The sequence below is a fragment of the Brachycentrus maculatus genome, unplaced genomic scaffold (genome assembly GCF_059751285.1).
Source record: "Brachycentrus maculatus isolate JH-2025_06_01 unplaced genomic scaffold, ASM5975128v1 h1tg000348l, whole genome shotgun sequence".
Taxonomy (NCBI): domain Eukaryota; kingdom Metazoa; phylum Arthropoda; class Insecta; order Trichoptera; family Brachycentridae; genus Brachycentrus; species Brachycentrus maculatus.
This window is the reverse complement of record NW_028281097.1, coordinates 220,001-247,185: the sequence shown is the minus strand read 5'-3', so window position 1 is coordinate 247,185 and position 27,185 is coordinate 220,001. Positions and strand designations below refer to the sequence as shown.

At 30.3% G+C, this 27,185-nt stretch overlaps 1 protein-coding gene across 2 annotated transcripts in view; it reads right to left on the bottom strand.

The window, feature by feature from the left end:
• Rbfox1 (RNA-binding Fox protein 1) overlaps window positions 1–27,185 on the bottom strand; it is a 444,416-nt gene that overhangs the window by 276,438 nt on the left and 140,793 nt on the right. For both annotated transcript variants that reach the window (XM_088269368.1, XM_088269369.1), the window contains exon 3: window positions 22,131–22,178. The gene's annotated coding sequence lies outside the window, so the exon portion shown is untranslated. The remainder of the gene's footprint in view (window positions 1–22,130; window positions 22,179–27,185) is intronic.

Here is a 27,185-nt window from a genome sequence, read left to right as displayed (position 1 = left end):
AGGGATCACCTAATCAGCCTTCGACAGGTCATTCTCCTACATCTTTAACAAGAGTGTTCTTGTTTACTTCATAATTTTGGTGTTAATATATACGCTCTAAATTTTAGTTTGAAATGTAAATATATGTTAATTTATACTGAATAAATTGAATTGAATTGTATTAAATTGAATAAGCCCTGTTAATACCCAGACTTCCTTATTTTTATTTATGTTGAGATTTCAAAAAGTAATTGCAGTAAAATCTCGATATAACGGACCTCTTTTTAACGAACTTCGGATATAACGGACAAAAATCCAATCACATTTTAAAAATATTCAATCGTCCTATTAATATAATGCAGGCTTAAATTAAAGTATCGCCGCATATATGTGAATAGTTTTTAACGGCTATGATAATCTCAAATAATATCTTAAAACTTCAAAAGTGCAAGCAAACGTTGATTCCTTTTTCAAAACAGGATTACCGAAAGCAAGTTCGTCGATATCAAACAGCAACGTCACTTAACGACGAGTGTCCGAAGACAATAAATAGAATTTGATTTGTGTTTTGGATTATATATTTATATCTAAATACAGTTCATGTTTAAAAAATGTTGTGTGCTATTTTTTTTTCAAATGTAATTTTTTGTACAGGATTTTTGGTTTTAAAATACACCCCCTCTCGGCAATCATTTCGTTATATCGAGGTTTTCAGTTCATTTATAGCTGTTTTGAGGTCCGCTTACGGAGGATATTTCGGGTCCTTTATGTCAAAAAGGTTCCCAACCTTTGCACTACACTTACTTAAAAGTATTTACCATAGTCCTTTTTACGCGGGACAAACGCCCCCCAGAAATAAAACTTCCCCGAATACATCACAATGTTGTTTAACCAGAATACGAGATAAGAATGGCACAAAGGGAAGGAAGGAACAAGAAAGGATACAACCCTCCAAATAATAAATTTCCAAATAAACTTTGTTACGCACACCTCAAGTGGAGAAATGCGGAGTTCGATTCTTTTGTTCTTGACACATCAAAACTTTACTGTTAAGAGAACGATATTTTTTTACGTATTTCCATGCAGTCGAAAATTTTAAAGGTTATAAATTAGAATGTAAATATCAAAAACGATTTTTATCAAACTTTTATTTCAAAGTATGCATGATCATAACCGTGTTATCGTACAAACTGGGAAAAGCCTGAAAACATGATTTTAATTTTTATGCAACTTTTTTAATTTAAAAAAATTATTTATTCATTAAATTTTTGGAACAAGGATTTGGACACACCAAAAATGTCGTGAAAATTATTATTTGTTTCAGAATTTTTTCATATTTTCATTATTTAAATAAAAATGTATTTATTATATTATTTATTGATTCGTCATTAACTTTGTGGAATGACATGATTATTTTATTAAAATTAAACACTTGAATATACCACTTTATCGAGTTTTATTTTTATTTACGACTAGTTTCGAAAACGACAGATGTTTTCATCTTCTGGTTCAAATTAAAACTCTTACTTGGTATTAAATTAAAATGTTTTAATTTGTACCAGAAGACGAAAACATCTGTCGTTTTCGAAACCAGTCGTAAATAAAAATAAAACTCGAAAAAGTAGTACATTCAAGTGTTTAATTTTAATAAAATAATTTATTTATAATTTTTATTAATATTTTTAAGTTATACAAAAATAAAGTAATAATATATATTTTTCCAAAATATTTCACCCTTGTTTTCTTCCATGTTTCCCTTAAACCAAACCTAAACTTCTAACCCGCCCCTTCCATTATTACCTCTATCAGTACCTTAATTATTTATTGCATGTTAGTTTTCATTTTCACCTGTTGAAAACATATTTTGTTTTGTGAACTGGTTATGTTTTTATTATTTACTAAAATGTAGTCATATTCTAGTATTCTATTTTCATATTTTGATCATTACGTTAATTCACAATGTAAATACTAAATCATTAAATTAATATAAGCAATAGTTAGTGAAATCGAGAATCAGTACTTTTAAAACGCTTATTTATTTTCACATTATAGATGTCAGCCTCCGTAGTGTAATGGTCAGCACGCTCGGCTACCGTTTTGGAGGTCCCGGGTTCGATTCCCAGGGGAGTCAAATAAATATAAGTGATTTTTTCACTCTAATATTTATTAAATAATACCCTGGACTAGTACATGAAGCGGAGGGCTGATCATCTTTCCTACATATGTAAACGATCAAGATAACACTGCGTTTATATGAAGCAGTGCCCTATGCACCATTGGGGTGCGGATAAGGGTTTTTTTATTTTTTTTTAAATGTTTCAATAATTAATACACTAACATCATTATACCTAATTTTTCAGTTAAATATTTACTAAAGAGAATTACTTTGTTATGTTAACACATATTTTACAACAAATATTACAAATATATGCACATACACTTTATATGAAACATACGTGTAAATAGGAGTATGATTGTTTGCACATAATACTTCTAAAATATAATTATTCTTCACATTATATATTTTATATAGCTATATAATTTTAAAAATCTAGCCTCTAACATACAACTCCTACATTAAAAAAAAAATCCGTTTTTTCAAGCCATATTTAAACTGGTAGTACCATATGTTATAATTTGGTTAAAATCAATGTACCCAGTTTGTGAGTTAATATCTGAGAACCCACACAAAAGCCCAGGAGTAGATTACTAAAAATACAATTCTTTAACAACAAAATATTAGAAAAAAACAATTTCATTAATTGATTCAACGGTTAGTTTGTGGTAATATTTATCCAGTTTAAAATGATTTTTTTTGGTAAAACTTGAGTTCAATATAACTAAAATTAATTATCAAAACGGTATTTGAGACCTCTGTCAAATACATAATCTGTGAAAACAATTAGAATTGAAATAAATCAGAACTTCAAACAATATTGACATTGGTATTAATTACCAATTCAATTTTTGTCGTGTTAATGCGGTAAGAATTAAAGGCATTTGAGAGTTTTTTTTCAAATTTCTGTATTGTTAAATTGAGTTTTTTTTCTGTATTGTTAAAATATCTTTGAAAAAATTGAGTGTTGCCATAAAAACTACACCAAGACCATTATTTTATTTGTGCGTTTTTAAACAGACTGTAGGTTTTTAAAAAATTTACTTTGACTTCTAAAAACTCGGTTGTACCATATAAAGAGCCCAAGAGAATATCTTTCAAAGAAAAATGCGAAATATTCCCTGCAAATTTCAATAATTCCATTTGAATTTTGTTTTTTGACAAAGGGCCTTTATAGAAAAGTCCTCTTGATTGCATATTTAAACAGAGTCGTGAAACGTGAAGCATTTCGCTCGATGCGGTCAAATATTTTGGTAATCTTTTGGCGGAAACTTAACCCCTCATTACGTATTCGGATCTCGCTCGTTTCTTTTCCTGATTCGATCCTTCAACCTTTGGGGCCCCCGAGGATCACCAGACTATAAATTACCTCTATAGAAAAAAAAACGTATCTAATAAAAAAAGTGAATATCCTCTAAAGCATTTCCTTACTATTTACGTTCTTCTGACGGGAGCTTTTCTTTTCCTACATGAAAATTGATCAAGCATTTGGCTCAATTCAGAAGACTTTATAAGACAGTGAATGTGAAGTATATTATACTTAATATAATATTGTTATCCGTCTTGTACTGTCTCGTCTGGAATACACAGATATACTATTTTAGATATTCTGGTGAAATACTATTCTTACTATCTGAAATATAACCTTTATCTGCACCAAATGGTGTATAAGGCACTGCATTGTATCGATGAAGTAGTATTATCTTGATCTTTCATTGCATGAAGGCAAGGTGATCCGGCCTACTCATCTTGTACCAGATCAGAGTGATATATAAATATTAGAGTGAAATTCATTTAGTTCGCCTACGTAGTTTAGAGGTCAGCATTTAAGGTTACCCCGCTCGAGATCCGGAGTTCGATTCCCAGGGGGGGTTAATAAATTACATTTAAGTGATTTTTCACTCATTAACTTGCCTTTATGATCATGAAATTTTTGCTTCTATATGATGTAGTTGTCTATGCACTATTGGGTGCGGAAAAAGTTAGAAGAAAAACAAAATTTTATTAAATTGATCGTTATGCATTCATCTCATAATCAGACAAAGGTGTATGGTAATAAAAACATACTAAAAAACAAAGTCAAACAAAATGAAAGTGGAAAAAACCAATGTTTTTGTTTTAATGTAAATTGTTCAAAGAAAAAATGCTATTAGACTCCACTTTTTTTTCAATATGAATACTTTTGAAATGTATTATTTTCAAAATATGATTATGACTTCAAATAATCGCGGTCTTTGTACGAGTACAATACAAATTCACTTACTCAAATCGTGACGTCAATTCCAAATATCATTCGATATTTTCCAATGGGGATCTCTGAAATATTTCACGGACTCGGCATATTTTGCGCTCATTCAAACTATTCGGATTTCCCGTTCGGGATATTTCATGACGGGTCTACCTGGAATTCGGAGCATTCGGTGGCTGATGGCCATATTTCTGATGGGATGTTTTTTATTTATTATTTTATTATTTGTTTCTTTCGAATCTTAAAGGCCGCTGCTGTAGCTGGATGCTTGAAAAACTTTGTATGGAGACGTGTCGGGTTGTGGTCCCGTGGTTAGTGTCGCGGACTCCTAAGTCAGAGTTTCTCGTTTCGAACCCGCTCTACCACAATTTTATACCTATTTCTAATAATGAGCCGCTTAAGCTCACATAAATAGTATGAAATTGAAATATTTGTGTAAAAAATAAAAACACAAATATTTTTCCTTCTTTTTTAAAAAATTATAGAATGAAATAAAAAAGTAAATAAGCACATGCTGAAAGAAAGTAAGGTGAGAATTTATAAGACCTGCGTAAAACCGATCATGACATATGGCACATAAATTGACAGAGTTGACATCGCGAGAGAAAAAAAGCTTTCTTAGAACAACCGAAATAAAGACTCTACGACCCATTGCAAGCCCAACACTTCGCGACAGAGTAAGAAACTCTGAAATAAGAAAAATCTACAATGTTGAAGATATTTTGCGATGGGGAAGAGAAAGAAGACGTTTCTGGGGAAATCATGTGGGAAGAGCAAGTTCGGATCGAGTGGTGAGGATAGCAGCGGACAGCAGCATAAGAGGTAGCAGACCCCCAAGAAGACCACCTAAACGATGGAGAGATAGGTGGACTTCCACCTCCCAGGAGCGGACCGGAAAATGACAGGACATAGCCTTAAATAAAGAAGAAGAAGAAGAAAAAGAAGAGGAAATTTAACAGAATAGTTACATAAATACATATACAATAATGAGTAACAAGACATCAGGTAATTGTAACATTCCATGTACAAAATTTCACATATCGCTCACTCCTTTCAACAACGTCAAATATCAAAAATCGTCAATTTTCAGTTGTGCATATTTTCGGAATGCCCAGAAAATGTACTATATCCCAGCAAAAGCGGCATATTTTAACTTAATATTTACCTGCTACAGGGCAGAAAGTGTTGTTTTTGCATTTTGAAGAAAAGGTATTGTTTAATAATTTTTTTAAATATACAAAATATTTTTCAAATGGAGAAAAAACATTCAGGTTTTACGCGAAAGATTTGTTACACAGTAAAAACTTCAATAAGTGGCTTGATATATTTTTTAAAACATTTTATTATATTTTTAAACTTTTAAAAAGATCTCCTGAAAAATCAAGTTTTTTTTTAAAATATATGACGTTGTTGAAAGGAGTGAGCGATATGTCATTAACTGTAGATATCTGGAAGAGGGGTGGGAGGAAGAAAAAGGGGAAAAGTGAAAGATCAAAGCTCAAGTCCAAGAAAAATTATGTTAAAATTGGGACACACAACGATATACCGGTAAACATCGACTAACTTTGTACTATGTACGCGATCGCAGTGCTGGCAATGTCGAGTATGTTCAAGTTTATATATCACCGAGCCTAAAGTACCTACCGCACTAATCGCCAGGGGTGCGTTCCCGAATTCTAGTGCCGCGAGTGACGAGATGTGGCATGCTTCCAGGTGATTAATTGTGTTTGATAATGTGGCAGTAAACAAGGGACGGAAAGAAAAATTACGATAAAATTTTACTTTTGAAAAAAAAAAGTAACATTTTTAACGTAAAAATAATTTAAGTATCTTTATAAAAAGGCTGAGGTGAATAAAATGTAACTTGAGTAGAGTAAGTTAATAATTAATTTACAAAACCACTTGCTGAATACAGTGCTAATATAATTTTGGATAATTAATATAGCGCTATTTTCGTAAAATACTAATATTTTACGAAAATAGGCTATTTACGAAATAGGCTATTTAGAAAATAGACTATATATCTGAGTAGTACCCTTGATGAAATACGCTATTTCCTCAAGGGTACTACTCAGATATATAACATTTTACATAAATCATTAGGCTGTATTTTAAAACAGTTTATTGACACTTAATTTATTATTTAAAATCTAGAAAAGATAATTAAGTTTTATATTAAATAATTAAATACAATAATTTGAGTGTGTCCAAATACTTGTTCACAAAATCTGGATTATCTCGAATTACAGGGGTTAATTTTCATATTATGACTTCCACATTCTTCTTCAACTTTTATGAGATGTTACAAAATAGTATGAAAATAATTATATATTAAATTAAAAATACTGATTTGCTTTTTGGGAGATTCTACGGCAGCATGACTCCTTCTATATATGTAAATATAAATACACATATATATATATATATATATATATATATATATATATATATATATATATATATATATATATATATATATATATATATATATATATATATATATATATATGTGTATTTATATTTATATTTATATATATATATATATATATATATATATATATATATATATATATATATATATATATATATATATATATATATATATATATATATATAAATATAAATATATTTATTTATTTATTTATTTATTTATTTATTTATTTTAAACTTCATGTACAGAAAATAAAAAGTACATTGGCGGGCTTATTGCTAAAAAGCAATATCTTCCAACCGACCAAAGACGGACTAGTGATATTGATCAAAACGTTTGATACCATATATAGCCGAGTTATATATATATATATATATTAAATAATTAAATACAATAATTTGAGTGTGTCCAAATACTTGTTCACAAAATCTGGATTATCTCGAATTACAGGGGTTAATTTTCATATTATGACTTCCACATTCTTCTTCAACTTTTATGAGATGTTACAAAATAGTATGAAAATAATTATATATTAAATTAAAAATACTGATTTGCTTTTTGGGAGATTCTACGGCAGCATGACTCCTTCTATATATGTAAATATAAATACACATATATATATATATATATATATATATATATATATATATATATATATATATATATATATATATATGTGTATTTATATTTATATTTATATATATATATATATATATATATATATATATATATATATATATATATATATATATATATATATATATATATAAATATAAATATATTTATTTATTTATTTATTTATTTATTTATTTATTTTAAACTTCATGTACAGAAAATAAAAAGTACATTGGCGGGCTTATTGCTAAAAAGCAATATCTTCCAACCGACCAAAGACGGACTAGTGATATTGATCAAAACGTTTGATACCATATATAGCCGAGTTATATATATATATATATATATATATATATATATATATATATATATATATATATATATATATATATATATATATATAAATATACATATATATACATATATATATATATATATATATATATATATATATATATATATATATATATATATATATATATGTATATATATATATATATATATATATATATATATATATATATATATATATATGTGTATATATATATATATATATATATATATAAATATATATTTATATATTTATATATATAAAAAATATATGTATAAAGATAAAGTCATCAATAAAATTCAGGTCTTATAAGCAAGGATACTTCGAAATTACTACGAGTAGTAATAAATAAAATATATTTTTTAATTATACATTTAAAATAAAGTGTGAGAGGTCGATTTGGTGAAAATTAAAATTCATTAAACGAAAATCGAACCCCGCCAATCCCCCTACGTAATGCATGGAACCACCCCCTTTAAATAATTCCGTGGAATGTTTAATTAATAAAACACGATCGTTCGTCAATTAATCTATTTCATTTGGCTGTCAGTTCCATACGTTGTATTTCCAATAATCACCAATACCTGCCCTTACGCTTCAATTAGTAATGGCCACTTTTACAGCCTTCTGCGTATTGATTTTTGATATTGGTATTTTTCAATTCATTATTGTACTCTAGCCACCGTAGTCAGGTGACGCGATTTGTTTCGACAACGTGACGCTAATTGAAGATTTATATTGTATTTCCCGAATTCACAAAACAGCTTTCAAGTTTAACCGAGGAATTTTAAAAAAAATTAAAGCAAACCCTCACGCTCACTTTTCTGACTTCAACTAATTAAAATCATATTTTTTTATTGTTAACAACCATTTCCCAGGACTCCTTATAAATTCGTTTTATAAAGTGAGATTAAAATTTTTCACTTTTATCAATTGATTTATATCACAATTTAATTAATTCCTTTTTATTTACTCTTTTTCTATTCTCTAGAAAGAAAAAAAGAAGTTTTTTCTTTAAAAATAAAATAAAACCACTTGATACCCATACAAATAATTCCGAATAATAATACAAATAATGACGTACAACATTAGTTTGAATACGAATGATAATAGGGATAAAAAAAATTGCCTATACTTCATTACGTTAAAGATTAATTGAACTATTTTTCTTAAATATTTCCATGCATATGTCATATGGAAATTTACATTTTTTAATTTTTTGTTCTGAAACTTGTTTTTATCATTTTTTTTATTATATGCTATCCAAAAAGTCAAAGTTCTAAGTAACTGACGAAAAGGAAGTGACACAAGGCTTCTATGGAATAGTGATTCCCAACCAGTGGGTCGCAAGTCGCAACCTTTAGTTTGTAATCGTACAAATTCTTTCAAATTATTTAAAAGGAAAAAAAAGTATGTACATGGAAACCTACATAATAAACATTGAGGCGGTTGATTTGACTTTATACAGTCTACGGGGAAAACTATCGGTTTTCCCTAAATATTTATTTGGTAGCCACATACGAAATCATATGTTTATAAACATTTGAAGCTTTCGTGTATAGTCAACGTACAACGAGGTACAAGAAATAAGTTTGTAGATACTGTTATTTTTTTAGATGGCTGTCTAAGTTTTAGAAATAAGAAATTATTTGAAACGTTTTTATTTGATTTTCTTTTAAATATTTACGAGAGGATAAAACACAATTTCGCTTATGGGTATGACTATTATTGTGTAACCACAACATTTTATTGTATTTCTTTTATTATTACTAAGCACCCCAAAAAAGGATTTTAAAATTATTATTATTGACGTCATTTATGTGATAAATCGATCGTTTATATAGACAATCCGAGCGATTGGTATTTGCATATTTAAATTGACTGCAAATTATAAGAATTTCGAGAGACGCAAAATTTATTGTATGTCCGGGACGCTTTAAATATATTTATACACGTTTTTTTAATCAAAATTTTATTTGGTAAGTACCACTATTTAATCAAAATCGTTTATGATACATTTTTCGATGCACTTCGCATTATTTTCACACACCACATTTAAAACTAAAATTAAAAATAGATAGATATTACAACAAAGTAAAGTTTTACATACACACGGTAAGTTTTGCCAAAAAGCCCGACGCCTAATGTGACGTACAAACATTAAATCCTGTACTCTTAGAAAGGAAGTATTTTATGAACAAATATTAAAGTATGACGTATTTCAAAAGTGGTGAAAGGCACAGGAAGTCCCAACATTAGTTTAAAGAGGGTCACAGTCTTAAATTTAGGAACCACTGCTTTAGGCAAACCCCAGTGAAATGTTTACTTACCGAGTAAAAGGTAATGACAAAGAAGATTCGTGTTTCAGCAAGACACACCCTTAATGGAAGGCGTAATAAATATACTTTCATACGAGGGTGGTATTTTAATGTTGGAATTAAACAAGGACTATGTTTCTAAATAATGATCATATTTGCCATCTTATACAATGTATTTAAATACCACGTCTCAAATCGTTATAAAATATATATTTACATCAAACATTCAGATTGATTAGCTTGCATTATTTTTTTGTATACATTTAAACAAGAACAGTAATCACAATAATAAAGTTGAACAATAACAGTAAATGTAATCATCTGTCGATAAAAACAACTGTTGTTTTCGAAACTAGTCGTGTGTAATGAAATAAAATTCAATAAGTATTTCATAAACAAATATGAAAGTATGACGTATTTCAAAAGTGGTGAAAAACGTCATACTTTAATATTAATGAAACTAGTCGTGTGTAATGAAATAAAATACAAGTGTTTAATTTTTAAAATAATCAAAACCCGTTCGGTGTACAAATGTAACAAATGTGTAATTATTGCATTTTTGGTTACCCGATGGGATGGTGTTTGTTAATTTTATTGGGCTTATATTTATTTCCAGCTTATGTTTTTTATGTAAAATTGTCAAATATAAAAAAGAGCTAGCATTATAAAACGCGGAACCGAATTCATATTCAGGTTGGCGTGATTAACTTCAAATGATCAAATCCAAAAACTGAAAACATTTTTTAAAGGAGTCCTTATTTCATTCGTTTTTTTCAATTCGATTAGGTACTAATGATTAGTTCAGTGAAAGGGTAAAGCGCTGCTATACTATTTGTCGAGGAATTTCGGAGGAAAATTAAATATTCATATACATATGTATGTATAATATAAGATTATTCTTTTATAAAGGGAAGGCAAAGCGCAAAATACACAGTATTATTTAAAATATTCGAGTAAATTCAAAATCTCTAAAATAAACGAATTCTGTAGATTGTATTTCTACGTTCTTCTATAATATAATATTACTTTGTATTATTTGTGTCTACGGTAGAAAATAAGATTCTTGAAATTGTAATAATTTTATTATTGAAGAACAGTATTTCTTAAAATCTGTTATGACACGTGTTTCGATGAATTCCACGTCATTTTCAAAAACCAGTGTTTACCATGTAAAATTTAAATTTAATATGTAAAGATATTACCTGAAGGTGAATTGTAGATGAATCATTTTCAACAATTTATTACTATTTATAATCAGACACTGGATCATTCACCATACGGATGATATATCACTAATATGAGATGAAATATCTATCGTTTATAAACGAAAGGAGATGGAAGTCTGAGCATTCTAGGGCTGGCATTTGTCTGTCTTAAGTGATCACTTTATACACTTTTGTAAGGTAAGCTTTCAACCAAGATAAGGCGATATCAATTCGATGTATTACACTTCGAAGTAAAACATTTTTTTTGTTTAAAATGTGTTATGGTTAAGTTATTTTGTACGTACATAAAATTTATCTCTTTTTTCAAATAATTGTTATTTTTATTTTTTCGAACTTTTTGGATCTTTAATAAAATTTAAAATCTTTCTTATTTTAGTAAAAATTAATTAACCTAATTAGTTATCTGTCCATAAATATTATTCTAACGTGACAAAAAACAATCATTATAAGCACAATTTAGATTTTTAAAATATAATTTTATCCGTCACATATCTCATTATGCTAGAAATGTGGCGATTGTGAAATGAAATATGCTCCAAATTAAATAAATTTATTTAATCAATCGCATTGCTCAAATATCAAGGAAAATATTTGAACTTTCGTTCATTAAAGTGACTTTTATCGTGAGCAGAAAAAATGCTAACGTTAAAGTTATCGCTGATCTTTATTTGAAATTCGTTTAATTGCTTTTATTTAGCCTTTCATTTCACGAAGAAAAAATCCTTAAATTTTTTCACTGAAGAATTTGAGCCGTATTTAATGTTATTATTGCAGTTGAAAATTTTATGTGACGGAAATATCACAGGAATTCGTATTAGTAGTACTTGCCTAAATTATTCATTTACATTAAAGCCTTTCTGCTGAAACCAACATGTAAAGTATTTTTTCATTGGAACGAAGAGTTAATTTCAGTGAAAAAATATTTCGTCTTTGGGCCCAAAATACGAATTTTTCTTTTGTTCTGAATTTTTTTAATAATGAAAGATACTACATAACATTAACAAAACTTTAGACATTTTAATAAAAACATATTCGATCTTTTCCTACAGCTTGCGAATAATATCCATTTATATTTTGTATAAAATAATGAGGTATTTTATGCTATGATATTTATTTTATGCTATTTGTCTTTAATAAAGAGTAGGTAATTTTTATTTATTTAATAAATAAAATATGTGTTACATAATTGTTTTTGGGATAAATCTCATACAACCTATTTGCCTTCTGGATTTTTTACTATTATAATATTTATAATTTTATAAGGTACTGGGTTATTGACATAGTGTGATGTGAAATGTATAACATAATAAAAAATAAAATTGTTTTAGTGAAATACACAATAATATTTCACTAAAATATTGGATTGACTTTCGATAGTAGCTCTGAAAAATTACGTTCATATATTTTATTAGATAACTAGCTCAACCCAACCAAGAATTGCTGTGGCTTAGACTGGCTAAAGATTTTTTTAAGTACACTTTTCTAAAATGATTAATTTCACAATACTGCAGTAAAGAAATAGCAAAATCTATGGAGCAACAATGCAATCGAAAACATTGAAAATTATTAAAAAATTGAAAAACCACGCCGTCCACTATAAGCAAAAATTAGTACTGCATGAGGTGCTACTACGCTCAAAAGTTGGCACTGCCATTACGGGTAAAAATGCGGGTTTAAAAAAAACAAGTCTTTTCCTGTCATAATTGAAAACGCCTTTCACATATGTTTTTACCAGTAAATAACTTAATTAAGATATTGAGCAGTAAAATATATTTTTTATAAATACACATGAGTGAAAAAATTGGATTTTGAAGACCGTGTTTTTGTGAGTGACGTAATAAGATGAGATGCTCTGATGAGAATCTTAAACTTCCTTCCCTACCCTTGAAGGATAGCCCGATATTAATATTATTAAATCGAGATCATCCTAGATAACATGTCTTATTAGCACATGCCTCAGGAATAACAACCAAATCATTTAAATTTCTATCCGATGTACTTCATATATGTTAACAACGTTTCTCTAGCTAAGCGCTTAGTGAAGACAGTATTATGTGCTCGTATGTGTCGCTGAAATTGTATGTACGTACCTATAGCATTCCAGACAAGCTGAAACGTGACGTTTTCAGATTGTAAAATATAAGTGTGTTTTTTTTGTGTAAGAACATGTACACCGAACCTTACCCAACCTTATCCTTATTACCCATCCAATCATTTTACAGAAAAAAAATAGACTTTTTGTTGTTTGCATTTAAAAAGCACAATATATCTTATAACTAACTAATTAACTAACCGCTGCTTCTCCGCAGAGGTAGGTAGAGAAAATAGAACGCCATGCGAATCTGTCTTTGCAAACAATCTTCAGCTCTTCTACATTCATGTATCGCCTCATACATACCCGCCGATTTTTTGATCTATTTCGCACCGTATTTCGCATCATTTTCATACGGTGTTTGAAAATGATGCGAAATGCATCGAAACAAGTGTCCCAATAGATTTTAAGAAATCATAGTCTTTACTAAGTAACACTAAAATTTAAAATAAAATAAAAATGTTTTGTTTTAATCTGTGTTGATGAAAGGAGGGATAGTCTAGTGTGGGACAATCAGGAACTTCTCAGCATTTGTACATTGCTGAGAGGAAACCACGTAAAACTCCTCAAGAGAAGCCGGACTGTTGACTGTCTTCAACAGTCCTTCCGTTCCACTAGAAGAGGGTTCGGCTACTTCTTTTACTGGCAATCTTCGCTTCACTGTCTCACTACTACTGATACTTATCCGCACCCGATGGTGTGTTGGGTTACAATAGATTGATGCAATATTAGGTTGATCGTTGATCGATAAAACGATCAAAAAATTTTTCGATAAAGTTGATTTGTGAATAAAAACAGAGTCGCAAAATTGTTTAATGTTTGATGATGGGTTGGAAAATGTATGATGAAATGCCTGAATGTATGAAGAATGAAAAGAGTCTGAAAGATTTTAAAAAGAAATGTTTTGTGTACTGTAAGGAAATGTAAATATATATATATATGTATATGTAGTAAATTAAGTGTAAAAAATAGTTTACATTGGTTGTAATATAAGCTAACTTAAGAAATATTAAAAAAATATATATATAAAAAAAATGGGAAAATATTATTCTTCTTCTTCTCCTTCTAACACTTTTCCGCACCCAATGGTGCATAGGGCACTGCACCGTTTTGACGAAATTTTATCTTAGTCGTTAACAGATGAAGGTAAGGTGATCACTCCTGCTCTTCAGGTAATATTAAATAAATATTAGAGTGTAAAATCACTAATATTTATTTTCACCCCCCCTCCCTTGAAATTGAACCCGGGACCTCCAGTAAGATAGCTAAATACGCTTATCACTATATCACGGAGGTGGAATAAATATTAGTATGAAAAAACACTTAATTATTCCTAACCCTTGGGGATCGAACCCGGGACCTCCAGTATGGTAGCTAAATACGTAAACCACTACACTATACAAGCGGTAATCTTAGGTAAAAGTGTTATTATTTTTTTATTAGTTGGGTCACGTTAGTGATACAAGGAATAGAAAATTGCTAAATATGCGAGATATATGGTATTCAAGAATTATACCATAGAATATGGTATTATAGAAGAATGTGCGACAAAACGATTAATGATAGATGTTCGAATAGTGAAATAAGGAAGGAATGCAAAGCTGAGATAAGAATTATCGATAAAATTAAGAAAAGTGTGTTGAGATGGTTTGGACGTATAGAACGAATGTGTAAGGAAAGAACGGTAAAACAAATTTATGAGGCGAATGTAATTAAGACCGAGAAAAACATGGCACGATCAGGTATGCCAAATACTTGAAAGTAGTCAGGTTAGGAGTCGTACCAATCGGCGGGTATGTATGAGGAGATGCATGAACGTGGAAGAGGCGAAGAATGTTTGCAAAGACAAAGTGGTGTGGCGTTCTATTCTCTCTGCCTACCCCTGCGGGGAAGCGGTGTGATGGTTAGTTAGTTTTTTTTTATGGTATTCAAGAAAGTTCGACATTTGGAAATATAGGAGTTTTGGTGAATACGTCTGAGTACATTACGGTTTGATAAGGGGAAAGCATTTATCTTGCAGCACAATAGGCGAGGGGATATGTTTATGAAGATCGATGTGAGACATATTTATCAACTTTTGTCATGACTGTGGAAAAGAATTATACAGTCGGAATAGGCTTTTGGCTTATTTAGTGTGATTTTGCGCGAATGGTTATAAATGTTTAAGGTTTTTTTTTACTTAACGATGATCGGTGGTGTAAATAGGGTATATTTTTATTTTATGACATCTCATCAAAAATTAAGAAGAAGAATATGGAAGTCTGGGCGTTTACGGGGCTGACGACAGTTTACACATCGCTCACTCCTTTCAAGAACGTCATAAATCAAAATTCGTCAATTTTCAGTTGTGCGTGTTTTCGGAAAGCCCAGAAAATGTACTATATCCCAGCAAAAGTGGCATATTTTAAACATAATAATTACCCGCTACAGGTCAGAAAGTGTTGTTTTTGCATTTTGAAGAAAATGTATTGTTTAATTATTTTTTCTAAATTTAATAAATATTTTTCAAATGGAGAAAAAACCTTCAGGTTTCATCTCAAAAGATCTGTTGCACAGTAAAAAGTTTAATAAGTGGCTTGATATTTATTTTTAATACATTGCATTATATTTTTAAACTTTGAAAACGTTCTCCTGAAAAATCAAGTTTTTGATTTATGACGTTCTTGAAAGGAGTGAGCGACATGTGTAACATTCACCAATCTACCCATTATTGATAACCACACTACTCAAATTCTTCGATGTTCTTTATATAAATATGACCCAAAAAATAAATAAATACAGTCACTTTGTGGTAGTATCTGTCGATTTTTAACTTAAGTTTAAATTGGTAAATACCACTATTTCTTAAAATTTATCGTGACACGTATTTCGATGCATTTTGTATAATTTTCGAAAATGATACGGAATGCATCGAAACACGTGTCACAATGGATTTTGAGAAATAGTAGTATTCAACAAGTAAAACTTAAATTAAAGATATTAAAAAATGAAACAACAATGCAATTGAAAACACTGAAAATGTCAAATGACTGTAGCTGTTAAAAAACGGGCTGTCCACCATTGTCAATGTTTAGAACACCATGAGTGTGTTGCAATTACGTTCAAAAGATTGATTGTAGTGAAAAAAAATAATTAAAATGTTTGAATAAAACATTATATGTCCCTGATTTATTAATTGTTTCGGCATTGACTTTGTGGTTAGACATGATGAAATTTTATACATAAAACACTTGTTTTTTTACCAATCGAGTTTATTTTATGACGACCAGTTTCGCAAGCTATGCTTCCATCTTCATCTTAAATGAAAACATAATTTTTATTTTATTTTTTATTTATTTATTTCATATAAACATACATTTTTTAAACTATATGTATTACGACTCTTTAGGCATGGCCTGTGTTGAGCCGAAATACTTACATACAATACACGTGGACTTTAATTAACTCACTTTCTATTATACAATAAGTTTACATTTAGACCTGAATATGAAAGCATAGCTTCCGAAACTAGTCGTCATAAAATAAACTCAAGTGGTAAAAAGTGTTTTTTCATTTTAAATTTATATGTCCTTAGTAAAAATACAAAACAGGTCCTTAATCACATGTAAAAAAATACGCTTAGTTGAATCTAACGTTGTGTAAAATTTTCCAACACTTACGCTTTTATTTATATACCTAGATAATAATAAACATCAGAAACGTGTTAACCCTCAGTATGATTGGGTGGAAAATACCCCTGTTTTTTATTATTGCATATTACCAAAATTGTTGAATATATTTCTAAATATATTCATTGACCCTAAAAATATATTGTAGTATGGTTTCGAATATGTGATCATAATACAGCATATATTATACTCCAGTAATATTCGGGATAAAATATATTTACAGCAGGCATAAAAAACGGGTTTTCATGCGAATTATTTGACATACTATATATAAAATTTATAGATGAATAATATTTCAGGGGTTTTCATAAAAAAGTGCCCACGAAGGGTCAATATTGAGGTAAAGATCAGGTTTCAATTTATTACGTTATAAGCAGCTTATTTTCTTTTATTTGGACGCGTATTAGGTTACCAATAATCGCATCTTGTAAAAATTTATCAAATTTATCCTTTTTGTGGTCAATATAAGGCACAGTGTTACTGTTAAAAGTTGTTCCTTGTAACGAAAAGCTCATACAAAGAAGCGACTACTAGAACCTCACCTTCTGTATATTACCGCAATCTATTGAATTTTTTTTAAATAAATAACCATCTCTCTCTAACTTATGTTTTTTAAATCGATATAGACGCAAACAGATTGGTTATTTTCAACAAAATTTTCTTCGACAGTAAGTGTAGAAGAAAAAAATACAACATATTAATTATTCTCTATAGAGAGAATATATAACAAAGGCTTTCGATCGTTTAAATTTCGATTTCACTGTAAGGGGGCTTGTGTACTACCCGGAATTTTACCGTTCGGCAGTCCGGTTTTGAAAAAAAAGCGACTACGACAGTTTAGCGTGATCAAATTTACGCACAACGTGTTCACGCACCGATCTAAAGAAAAATGGACAAAAGCACAAGCCAATCCAAGCCAATCGTCGTTTCATCGGGCTAACTGAAGTGTCGGACGCTAAAATTCCGTGTAGTGCACAAACGCCATTTAGATTATTTTAGAGCTCTTTTCCCTGTACCAATATTTCCTCTGACCAATATTTAATTAAAATCGTTTTACTATTAGAAATTTTAAATACATTTAAAAAATATTGTGAATTTTTCGTTGACTTTTGTAGAAAAGACCCAATAATCGTGTATCAGTACTGCAAGTTGTTTTAGATTAAAATTCGCCTAATGAGGAAAATATCAAGACAAAAATAAATACATATTTTCGTGGAAAGTTGTGACTAGTACCAACACTTTTCTCTTATTGAAAATATCAGTATAATAGACCGAGTAAGAAATACCAACATCCGGAGCATGTGTAAGATGAAGGATATCGTGAGGTGGAGACGAATACGAAAGCGATACTGTAATGAACATATAAACAGAATGTCAGAAGACAGACTTCCACGTATCGCTCTTCAAGGTAACCCTGAAGAACGCAGACCCCCAAGCAGACCTCCGAAAAGATGGAAAGACAGCTAAGAGTCAACATCCCAACAAGAGCGACATGCGGAGGCACAAGCAGATCCCTCGGATATATAAAAAGAAGAAGAAGAAGAAAAAGAAGAAAATATCAATATTTCGCCGATGTTTTTGTGTAAAACAATTTCATATTTCAAATTGAATTATATAAAGTAAACACTAACTCAATTGATTTGCAAACAAAAGAATGTAAAAGCCTTTTAGCGGAAGAGATTGTTATCACTTAAAAGCATTGGAAATTAATTATGCGGTCAGTAAGTGTTCCCGATCATTAGACCGATCGTCAGTCCCGTAACCAGAGTTTGATACTTATAAAACTAAAATGTTTTTAAATTCGTCGCGTTATGAACTAAACTGTTATAAATCCTTCGCCAAAATTCAGGTTATAATTTTAGTATAAATTTTAATGAATGGCGTTATAAACCTTAAAAGGGGTGGATTTTTGTATTTCATTGAAGGTTTTTTTTCATAAGGGAGAGAATACGTTAGAAATTATTAAGTTGTTAAGGAAAATTCATAAAGTTAGTGCTACAAGTATAGAATTACGAAATCTTAAAACGTCCTTGTACTGACATTTAGTTGGACGAAAGGATTAATCATTTTTTTTATTAAACCTAACGTTAGTTGTGCTTAAAAGCAGAAGTCAATAAATATTATCATTTATATGCACATTTATATAATTGCGAATTCTCTGCTTGCTTTTGTCAATATCTACTACTGACTCTTATCCGAACCCAATGGTGTATAGGGAACTACATCAAAGTAATTTAATGTTAATTTGATTGTTTAATATACGAAGGCAAGGTGATCAGTCTTGCGCTTCAGGTACCAGAATGAAATAAATATAAAAATGAAAAAAACACTCATTTTAAATTAGACCCCCTTGAAATCGAATCCGAAACCTTTAGCACGGCAGCCAAATATGGAGGCGGATAAATATCAAATACCTAACGCAGAGAAGAAAAAAAAGTGTTCTAAAACACTTATTATATATTTTTGATTATCTACTTTAAAATGTGGTATGGACGTGTGGAGCGAATGGGTAACCAGAGAATGACTAAGAAAATATATGTGGTAAATGTGAGAGGGAAAACAGAAGGAGGACGACCGAAAAAGACTTGGCACGTTCAGATCAACCAGAACCTAAAATCTGGCGGTGTCAAAAGTCTGCGTAATCGGAGGGCATGTATGACTAGATGTATGGATGTGAAGGAGGCAAGGAGTGTATGTCATGACAGAAGAGTGTGGAGTTCCATCCTCTCTGCCTACCCCTGCGGAGAAACGGCGTGATGGTTGTAGTAGTAGTAGTAGTACTTTAAAATATATTTTTTTTCAAATCGCTAACTCGTCAATAATGTTATTTTCAGAAAAATGGTTTATTTTTATCACATTTCACAGTATTGTAGGTAACCGATGTTTGAGCGTTTTCATTTTTTTATCTATCAGAATTGATGTCTCCTTTTCAACGGAAGATATACGAAAAACGCAAAAGAAACTGATGGATATGGAAGGTATAAAGAACCTCCTTGTGTGTGATTTATGAAGAAACGCAAAGGTAATGGGACAGAAACATTTTATAAACGTCAAGAAAGCAAGACGTATTGTGGCCATAAAGATGAACCTAAAACCGGAGATGTATTATACCTATAGAACACAGAACATACTCCATACGAGTGCTTCATATGAGTGCTCCGCGGTACGAGTATATCCGGGGGAACAATATTACCGCATGTGAAGTGCAGGTACACCTACTGGTAAGCCCATTTTATACATATTTATACTCAATTCCGACATCAAAAGATCACATGAAAATAACAGAATCATAAAACCCCATGGAAATTTTTCCAGAAGTAGAATACAATTTTTTACTTCATTTGAGTCTGATTTTTTAAAGTCAAAATATTTCTTTACAACATTTTTAGTATGTCCAAATACTTGTTCACAAAAACTGGATTATCTCCAATTACAGAACACTTTTTTTGTTTCTCATGTGTGTAATTATAATCTAGGATTCGGACCTCACATACTAATAAAAGAGTTTCTGCTAAATAAAAAGCTTCTTTTCACCTCACCAAAAGATGTCTCTAGTGATGTTCTAGTGATTCAAGAACAATGTTTCAAAATTAGTTCATATATATAGAACTTCCAAGAATTTGAGTAGTGTGGTTGTCAATAATGGGTAGAATTGGTGAATGTTACACGTGTGTAAAGTGATCACTTAAACCAGCCTATGACGGTCGTCAGCCCCGTAAATGCCCAGACTTCCATATTCTTCTTCATCTTTGATATGATGTAAAAAAATAATATCTACATATTTCAATTAACTAAACAATTCGACTTTATGTATAGTCTTATTACTGTGAGTATACATGTCAATTTACGACAAAAAATGATAATTATAGTTTTGTGCAATTGGATTTATATTTTATTTACGTTAAAGTAAAAAAAAGAAAACCTTCTTCATTTATCAATAATATTTCCCTATTATGTAACGCGTCTTTGAGCTGTTAATTTGCCCTTCATTGTATTTTTTTAAACCTCATTATTTTGATATTGAATTTTCGTTGCAAGGGTTAATCTGTCAATATTAAAATCTATTTAATAATTTTGTGCGTGTTCTAATATTTATATAAAATTAATGGAAATTATGAGAAAAATACAGTAGTTGGATAAGTTGGTAATTTTGATAACAAAACTTTTAACATCTGTGAAAGAATACGTGGATAAGATTTTTTGTAAAAGAAAAACGATAATACTCGTATGCCATAGCCGAAACACTTAATAGTATTCAAATTATGTGTATAAGAGTTTCCAAATAGTAAAAAGACTAAAACAATTTATTGATAATTTAGGTAAATTAATAGAAAATCATAAACAGAATTTTTCACTAAATATTGAAATAATCATAGATATTGCATTACAGGTTTCTCAGGGTTATAATAAAACGTGAATAGGAAAGTAAATGCATAAAACCCGCATTTGCGATTCAGTTTTATCGCAGGTGTGTGTAGCGTGGTTAGTCAAGTGCTATGTTTATACTGTTGACAAAACATCCCCGTCTGTGAATTTAAGAGGCTGTAGACTGCAGGGGTTCCATATACCGCTTTACTGAATTCCTTTGTTCGGGCGCATTGTGATGCTGCCGGCACAGATTCGCGGAACACATCGTATTCAGGTTATATGCGGACACACGATAATCAAACACCGTATTGTACTAGATGATTTGGAAACAATATTCATCAGATGAGTATAGCACAGATGAATATGGAATTCTACTGAATTCCGTATTCATCTGTGGATTCAATTGGATCAGATATAGTCAAATTGCAATGCATGAATATAAATTGACATAGATTATTTGCAACATTACTAATCACCTATGGTTTCTTGTATCAAAAAGCTGAATAAAAAAAGGAAAAACATTTGGTTCTACATCTCGATATTCTTCATAAATATTAGGAAGAAAATTTGGAATAAGGAACTTTTTAACATAATTTAAACTCAAAGCTTTATGGCTTCATGATAATGTATACATATAATTAAAAAAAAAAACATAAATACCAACATACGTAGATAGGTCAAAAACAAAAGTTTTTTTATGGTTTGGCTTTTAAATGGTTGAATATTTAAATAACTCACCAGTAGTCAAAACGAATCTTCAACAATTCGGTTGGTAGAGCAGAATATCTGAAAAAAAAACAATAATTTAAAATAAATTTTTACATTTTTTATCTTTATTTTTTTAAAGGATTAAAAATAAAACAATCCAATTACAGGATGATTTCAAACACGCAAATAGATCTGATTGAAACAATCATATCTAACAGTGTAAAAGCTACTTAATACAGTGTAGATGTGTATTAGAAATACGAGTGTAATACACTTATATCAAAGGAAAGTGACCTAGCATAATTATGGTTCAAATTACAATTTGAAAATGGGATTCAAAACTAAAATCAAACGAAAAATCTTTGAAAATGTCAATACCAAAATATTTATTTTCCTTTGTATGTTATTTGATTTGAAAAATTAATTCTCGTTTATCGTTCAACGTTATTTTCGAGTTTATTGTCCACTTTTCAGAATCGAGTAAACATCAAATAATGCCTTGTTAGGAACAATGTATACTATGTACGTTTATACTTAGAGTTCGTTGTTTGCTGGTAAGTTTAGTATTGTTGGTGGATAATGATGCCCGAGGGAATGTATTGTACTATCGATATCCCACTGGTTTGAGTTTAAGCCTTCATTTGTTAAATGGAATTCAATGTTAATTAAGATCAAAATCTATACAAACGGTCTGCCTCATCCACACATTTGTGCTGTAACACATATATACATATAAATACATTTGTAAATTTATAAACATATTCTTCTTCAAACCCTTATCCACACCCCAGTGGTGCATAGGGTACTGCATATAAACGCAGTGTTATCTTGATCGTTGTTAACACATGAAGGAAAGGTGATCAACCCTCCGCTTCAGGTACCAGTCCAGGGTGATATTGAATAAATATTAGAGTGAAAAAAATCACTTATATTTATTCCACCCCTCCTGGGAATCGAACCCGGGACCTCCAGAATGGTAGCCAAGCGTGCTGACCATTACACTATGGAGGCGGAATATTATATATATATATATATATATATATATATATATATATATATATATATGTATATATATATATATATATATATATATATATATATATATATATATATATATATATATATAAATATGTATGTATATATATTTTTTTATATGTATATTTACATGTGTTTATAAATAATTTGTGTAATATTCACCATTTTTGTTACGTGATATTTATGATTCAATTGAAAAGATCTAGTGAATGTCACTTTGTCGGCGACTGGTCGAAATAAGTAAGTTTTTATTAGCAGAAGCCTTTATTAATTGTATGACTCTTCCCGAGTTATTTCACATACTAGCAGACGTAAGTCCTCTAAATGCTCAGATTTCCACATTCTTCTATATCTGTGTTGAGATATCAATAATAATCAAATATAATATAATACAAATAACTCCTGCAAAAGTGGAACAAATCCAGTATATTTGTGAATAAAAATCTGGACACACTCGAAATATTGCCATGATCATATTCATATTAATTCTGGCAGGCAGGATGTTAATAGGAAGTAAAAGTCTCACCCGCTACGAGTGAGATGCGGTCAGACCGTAGTGTCGTAAGATGAAGAGGTCCCAATCTCATATCCGATCCAACGCTTTAACGCGACAGCTCAAGTATTTAACAGTCACTTATCCCAAACCTTTCTACATATCTTCTTCTTAGTGTAGGCCTTGTGGCCTGTTTTTAAGAGGGATTAGCCTTGTGCGATGTCGATTATAAACATGATTAAAAAACTGCATTGCTCATTAACATTAGAAAAGTAAGTAAGGTAGGTAAGTTAAGAAGCGCCCGTGAGGTAGTGTTTTACGAAAATGGCGCTTTATAAAGTATCATAATTTATTATTATTTTTATTATGTTATGTTATCGATACACGAACAGGTTAAAAAATTAACATCAGTTACCGAACTGTTGCATTCGACTCCCCTAGTTCTTTTAGGCTTACCTGCTAATAAATCGCTAAATGGTATTCAATCATCGTGCCTTAATGGCGAAAGGCGAAAATTTTTAAAGTTTAGTTTAAACATTGTGTGGCGTTGCATGAAAACCAACCATCAATTTTAAAAAGCTTTAAATCCTTTAGTGAAATTAACTTTTTAATTTATGTTTTTTGGTAAACAATACTCTTGATATTGAACACTTTTTAAATAAATGCAAATTCACATGAATATTCATGTTGTAATATGAATGTTGATTTAAATAATAAATTTTCGCCATGAATCCCTACCTAAAACAACAAAATATATTTTTGCCAACACTACGTGACAAATGGATTCCTACATATGTAGGAATTCATTGAACGGGCGTATTTTTGATTGACAATTATTTATTTGTTTATGAATTCATAATCATTAACATCGTTTCCTTTCGAGATCCTTAAACCAGCTTGTCTCTTTTGCAAGACATCAGGTTCATATTCACAGTTTAAATTTACAAAAATGGGTCCACATTGGGTTTTACCGTGCCGAGAGTACATTTTACAATTTTATGTTGATTATGATATTTGCGAGTTATTTGTCTATTAAGTGTCATTCAATCATAGATGACATGGGAGTATAATACGATTTATTTCAAATTTACTCTCCTCCGTTATATTATTATTTATATCTCTTTTCAACATAGTTTCGTTATTTAATTACTATTAATTTACGGATAATTTAGGGAAGTTATATAACTGAATTGCAAAAAAACACAAGTCCATTAGATCACACGTGGCACACGTATGATTTTGTTTAATGCGATACTGGGTTTTTGATCTTATGGTTCTTTGTTTGCTTTCATAAAGTGTGTTAACGATGATTATTTGAGAGTTTTCTTGTTAAAAAGTACTATTATAACATATAATAGTTACTCATATGCTCAAATGCTCAATTTTCATTGAAGGTATTTATTGATAATATTTTATTGTAATATTTTAACAACTGATTGCCAGATTTTCACGTAAATATAAGATATTTGACATGAAAACCCTTTCGTATGTAACGATCACAGTTGTATTCGAGGTACTTTAAAAGGAATATTGAAATGCTTAGCAGTCGTATTTGTCGACGAAACTTGCGGTCACTAGTGTACGTGTTGTCAGCCAAACCAAAATGAAAACGAACAAACAACTGGGCTTGCACTAGGACAAGGAACCCAGAAATACGCCCGGAGGAGTTAGAGGCTCGGTGCACAGTATCAGAATGCATTTCTGCCCGAGTTTACCGAGCTAGAGGTACCGTCTGTGTCACGTGCGAGGGTGTGTTAGTGGTCTCCCCTTACCAATATTTACAGAGTGACTGATTCTGCATAAAGTATCAAAGGACTGTATACAGGCTCTATCGTGTCAAAGGAGCATTGAATATGAAGCGAGCAGAATAATATCACGCTGGAAAGTAAAAAAAAAACATATTGTATACATACGAGGATCCGTTTATATAACATATGACTTATTTAGAATTTTACAAATATACTCCTGATAATGAAGCAAAAATAAAAACGCCGATTCTTTTACGTTTAATAACCAAAAAAATTTTAAAAGTGAAACCTGTAAATGTTTTTCGGTTTCACTTTCTTAAAATAAATGATAAACGACTTAATTCACTTGGCTAAGACAGGTGCCGTAGTTGGCGTAGTTGGGTAGACGCTCGGATGCGAAACTAGCGTCACGGGTTCGATTCCCGCCAATAGAAACATGAATTTAAAAAATATTTATTTAAAATTGGTCTGGGTATTTGTGGTGTATGTTTCATATTTGCTTTCCCTATCCTTACTATCCTACGGACAAACCTCCAAAAGTAGAGACTTTGACTATAATTGTCGGGTATGTATGAGGAGATGCATGAATGTGGAAGAGGTGAAGAATGTTTGCAAAGACAGATTGGTGTGGCGTTCGATTCTCTCTGCCTACCCCTGTGGTAAAGCGGCGTGATGTAAGTTAGTAAGTATGTTATTTAAAAAAATCTTAAATACATGACATACTGTATGGTAACTCAATCAGTCTGGAGTGAGTCACAAAAAATATTTTAAGCATTTCTGTTTTCTGAAAAAACCTCGTATATAATTTTTTTAAAATCTCATTGAAAACGATGAAAAGCTAACATAATCACTGATGGAGTTTTGATGGATTATTGTGCAGTGAAATACTATCTCTGCTTCCTGTCGTTTCTGAAAAACGCATCACAATGTGAACGGCTGTGAAAATCTGTGAAATTCAGCCGACATCAATAAATGCGGACTTCAGGTTTAGTGGGCTTTTCAACAATATACTCGTGGGTCATGAAAACATAACGCATATTGATAAGAACTAGTAAATTTTACGACCAAGATGACATAGTGCTATGCTGAATCGATAAATCAACGAGTGGGATATCTGCAGCGTCCGAGTTTGAGTAGTAAAGAAACTGAACTAATTAAAAGCTGCCTTTAATTGAAAATCATGCTTTCCGGCGTTTCACAATATGTCAAATTAATCCGGGGATCGGTTCTTGCATACATCTAAAAAGAGTCTCTGTTTTCTAAAAAAAATCTCAGTGCAACATTGATGGCTATTGTGAGGTCATATAATATATACAGCGTCATGAGATTTTTTTTTTCAAAGAAACATTTTTTTTTACATTTTTCGATTTATTATATGTATTACGGCTCTTTAGCATGGACTGTGTTGATCCGAAATATTTACATGTTAATAAAATATTTTTTATTATGATTTTTTTTTAATTATTAGTTTTTATAAATAACATGCAATAGACAATTCCAATAAATAATAATAAAATAATATATAATAAAATTATTCCACTTGGACTTTAATTCATTCATGATATAACATATCTAGGAGTTCCAAAAAATTGAGATGTGTGGTTGACAATTATGGCTAAAATGGTGAATATTACACCTATGTACAGTGATCATTTAACCAGCTTATGCCAGATCATAACCCCTGTGACCACCCGGATTTCCAAATTCTTTTTCACCTATGCTGAGATGTCAAAAAAAACTCCTAAATGGAGAAAACCAAATATTTGGACACACTCAAAATGTTTTAATAATGAAAAGTTATTTTTTGTG